General features: G+C 45.0%; 1 protein-coding gene across 2 annotated transcripts in view; it reads right to left on the bottom strand.

The window, feature by feature from the left end:
* The window catches only part of LOC143299016 (protocadherin-7-like), a 299,686-nt gene that overhangs the window by 100,160 nt on the left and 194,526 nt on the right, over window positions 1-5,000 (bottom strand). The gene's annotated exons all lie outside the window — the stretch shown is intronic.

Genomic DNA, 5,000 nt, shown 5'->3' with positions numbered 1-5,000 from the left:
GTTTCTTATGAGTAAAGTTTTCTTGTTGTCGTTGTTGTTGATGTTGTTTGTTTTTTTGTCTGGTCAGCAGCTCACTTTGGTGGTGGCGGTGGCGGTAGCGGTAGCGGTAGTTTTGTGTTATTTTCTGGCCACCCGCATATATATATATATATTTCTTGGTTCCGTCTAGGTTGTTTTTTTGTTTGTTTGTTTTTTTTGTTGTTGTTGTTGTTTTTTTACTAATACCCGGTGTAACAAGCCAGATCTTACCCTGGCCAGAGTTTACCCCCGTAAGAACTGGTCTTACCCGGGGGTAAGAACCAGCCAGGGTTAGGTTTCGGCCTGTGACACCTGGAAGAATTGTGTTGTTGTTTCAACAGAAATGTACAACATGTTTCTGTTGTAGCTGTCTTCTTTTGCTTTGGTGTGGTGTGATATTTGTTTGGATTTGTTTCTTTTAGTTTATTTCATTTTGTTGTTGTTGTTAGTTGTACACAGATGGATGATTGTTTATTTGCTTTTATTTTTGTTTGTTGTACACAGATGGATGAAACTTTGTTTTTTGTGTGTGTTTTTTTTTTTTTTATTGTTATTTCTAATGTACCCTGGTGTCCTAAGTTTGCAAACAATTGCTGATTTCGCTGTTCCACATGGCAGAATATACACGTAATGTGTCACGTCTATTTGTTTATTGATTTACAAAATAAAACAAATATACAAACAAAAGAAAAAGTTTTTTTTTTGTTTTTTTTTTTTTTTTGTGTTTTTTTTGTAAGTAAGAATACGTTCCATAATTTTGAGAGACTGATTATTTGTGTGTTCAAAGATTGCACACATTGATCTTTTTTTCATGTCTTAATACCCAAATGGCCATGGATGTTTACGTTCGTTCCTTCATTCCATCAAAGTACCGCACCGCACTGGTCAACCTTTTCTGTAAGCATTACGTGCTCTTTCTCAACTAGGTCAGATTCTAGTCTTCTTCTTCTTCTTCTGCGTTCGTGGGCTGCAACTCTCACGTTCACTCGTATGCACACGAGTGGGCTTTTACGTGTATGACCATTTTTACCCCCGCCATATATGCAGCCATACTCCGCTTTCGGGGGTGTGCATGCTGGGAATGTTCTTGTTTCCACAACCCACCAAACGCTGACATGGATTACAGGATCTTTAACGTGCGTATTTGATCTTCTGCTTGCATATACACACGAAGGGGGTTCAGGCACTAGCAGGTCTGCACATATGTTGATCTGGGAGATCGTAAAAATCTCCACCCTTTACCCACCAGGCGCCGTCACCGTGATTCGAACCCGGGACCCTCAGATTGAAAGTCCAACGCTTTAACCACTCGGCTATTGCACCCGTCAGATTCTAGTCGAAGTTTCGAGGCGTGAAGACTCTGCAACTTAAAGTAATTAGAGCTGATTAACTGACATTTCGTTGCATCACTGAAACCCAGTCGATAAAGCCCGCGTGGGTGTCAACATTCTGATGTATATATAATATCCATGCAGACTCCTCGCGTGCGTGCGGCGCGCGCGCGCGAGTGTGTGTGTATGTGTGTATGTGTGTGTGTGTGTGTGTGTGTGTGTGTGTGTGTGTGTGTGTGTGTGTGTGTGTGTGTGTGACTAAGAAATGTAATAGGCGTAGTCTCTGAATGTTGTTGTGCATCTTTAGTTATTGCGCCCGCGATGAGGGTCGACCGATCTTGAAAAAGACTACTCTGTGATCAAGGTCAAACTTTGAGCCCAGTCATTTCACTGGCCAATCACCACGTGCATTATCATCATCAACAGTCGGAACTGGTACAAACGGAAGTCATAAATGCGGCCCGGCAGTTTGTGCGCGAGCTGCTGACCACAAACAGATACACTGGCAGATATGCAAGGCGCGGTTTTATACCACGTGTGTTCAAAGTCTTGCACATGCGGGAAAACAACAACAACAACAACAACAACAACATAAAAACACAAGATAATCTAAACCAGAATCCTGGCAGCAGGTCATCGTTCACAAGAATCAAGGTGTAATGCCTAACGTCCAGCCGATCAATCACACGACACGTACCAATCAATCCCCTCACAACCTCGCCCCATCGATTCACCCACATAAAATATCCTTCTCTGCCGAGGAAAAGAAAAGGAAGACTGTGGCGGGCGGGTGGGATGGGGGGGATGGGGGTGTGGGGGTGGGGTCCAGCGGAAGAGTTCAATAGTGCGAGCACTCACCCGTATCAACAATGCCTTCCGTGCTGTCCGTCAACAGAAAAAAAAACCGTCCCAAGTCCAAAGTAAACGTACACAAGGATCTCCCGTCTTTTCTGCCCAGAGTAAACAGCGTCTATTCATTTGCGCAATTTGTGAATCGGACGGAGGGGATTTTCGTTAATTCCTCTCTTTCTTCCCCCCCCGACCCACACACACACACACTCTCTCTCTCTCTCTCTCTCTCCCTCAAAGTAATTCAGGAATATGCACCGTAATTTAAAAAAAAAAAAAATGCCTCGACCACACAGCCTTGCGATTAGTTGCATGGTTGGTTGTGCACCGGTTTGCCTGCCTGCATTCTTCTGTCATTCTCGGGATAAAAACATCGACTAGCTAGGATAGGTTTTACATGAAATGGGAAAATGGATGTGGGTATTTCGTTTTTGTACCTCGATGAATGACGGTGACGATTGTGATGATCATGATGATAATGACAATGAACTATAGACTGGCTTGATAAATACATGCAATGGGGGTGGGGGTGGGGGGAAATGGATGATGGTGGCGATGACGGTGAACTATCGACTTGCTGGGTTCTACATGTGGAATGGACACAAAATGTATGTGGGTGGGTGTTTGGTTCGTCCCTTGATGGGTGACGGAGGATCGTGATGGTGACGATGAGGGTGAACTTTATTAGATTGGCTGGGGTGTACATGGAATGGAAATGTGCATATGGGTATTTCGTTTGACCCTCGATGGATGACGACCATGATGATGATGATAATGACGATGATGTCGACGATGACGATGAAATATCAACTGGGTGGGATATACATGAAATGGGAAAATGGAAGTGGATAATTTAAAAATACCCGACAGCACTATAGACGGTGATGATCAACATCATCCTATCCTCATCATCGTCGTCATCATCAAATCAATTAGCACCCTCACCATCGTGAAAAACCGCCCCCGTTATGAGTCCATTGTTTCATTTCGTTTCGTTTCATTCTGTTGTCCAACACTCGGCTTATATCACAGACTGACATAAGTTTACATTTGGGCCAACAGCAAAGTGAGAGCTGTATTATCAATGGTTTCTCCAGTCAATGAGAAACCATTTACAGCTTAGTCTTTTGTGAAGGACTATGACTCTCAAACCAGGAGGCAAAATTGCACTGGCTCTTAGTGCTGCAGCCTTGTGGGCTAGTTGGCCTTTGGGAACCATCCCAACGCCGACTGCCCCAAAAACCCTCTTGGCCGAGAGAGTGGGGATGTACTTGGGCAAGACACTCTCCACGATAATCAAATTCTAGCCCAAATAGTCGGAACAGCAGTTGCCTCCTCTGATGGTCACAGTCGGACACGACTGACTATCATAATATATACTGTTAGCGGGCTTTGGGGGTGCGGGGAGGGGATATTCAGACCTGGACAGGTCTGCTCTGAAGCAAAGGACAAAGTGGTGAACACAACCGAGTTGGGTTCAAACCCACTGAATGACTCACTCCTTGTACCAACATTTCGTTACTTTTGTTGTTGTTGTTGTTAAACTGCTTCAATTTTATGGTACCTACCTTCCTTCCCTCACTCTCGCCCCCCAACCCCTCTCCCTCCCTCCTCACCCCCTCTCTCTCTCTCATTCTCTGTCTTTATCTCTCCATCTTCAAACCAATAACTATATCACACACGGCACTAAAGGCCAAAACTGCCCCCCCCATCCGTTCAATCCTCACAAGTTAATTTTACAACTCACCCCTCTCTCTCTCCTTCACGCCGACATGTTATCAAACGTCAAACACTCTACAGCAGGAAACGTCACCTTTGTGAAGACCATGCAAGCTCCCACCACCACAACTATCGCCCTCAAGAGTCCAATCACCAGCCACTCTCAGACAGTATCCGACACCTCTGAAGCCTCAGACATAAAAGACAGAGAGAGAGTGTGTGTGTGTGTGTGTCCCCTGGAGAAGTGGGGTGTAGTGGGGGGGCCACATGCGTGGCGGGGACCAGACTGTTTGACCAACAACAGTCTGGAGGTTCGAATCCCATAAAATTTTGGTCTTATGAGTGAGCGACTGTGGAAGGATCGTGGTTTGCCGACAAACCACTTTGTCACCGCTTTTCACTTGGGGGGGGGGGAAAGATGGTCAAGACGCTTCAAGTTGTGAATCAACATGGATACAACCCCTGAGAGGGTTGCTCTGTTTGTCGACCTGGGAATCTTTCTCTCTCTCTCTCTCTCTCTCTCTCTCTCTCTCTCTCTCTCTCTCTCTCTCTCTCTCTCTCACACACACACACACACACACACACACACAGAGGTAGAAACAGACCGGCAGACAGAGAGACAGACAGAGAGACAGGCACATACACGCGCGCAAACACGCACGCAAGCTGGCAGACAGACGGACAGACAGACACGCACATACACACGCGCAAGCACGCATGCGAGCACACATACATACGTAAGTATACACGCGCGCATGCTCACACACACACACACACACACACACACACACACACACACACACACACACACACACACACACACACACACACAAATCGCATACACAAGACAAGCTGAATAATCGAATGATCCGATCGACTGGATAATGAATTCACTTTTAGATTTGAAAAAAAACAAAACAAAAAACAAGATTGACTGAAAACATATAGAGGGATACAGAATGCATAAACAGATCACAAACAAGATTGACAAATATGTAGGAAGACAGACAGACAGACAGACAGACATATATGCAGATAGATAGATCGACATAGGAATAGATGGATAATAGAGTTGTTTTTTGT

Source organism: Babylonia areolata, chromosome 24 (genome assembly GCF_041734735.1).
Source record: "Babylonia areolata isolate BAREFJ2019XMU chromosome 24, ASM4173473v1, whole genome shotgun sequence".
Lineage (NCBI taxonomy): Eukaryota > Metazoa > Mollusca > Gastropoda > Neogastropoda > Buccinidae > Babylonia > Babylonia areolata.
Note: the sequence above shows the minus strand (reverse complement) of the source record. Positions and strands in the feature narration are given on the sequence as shown.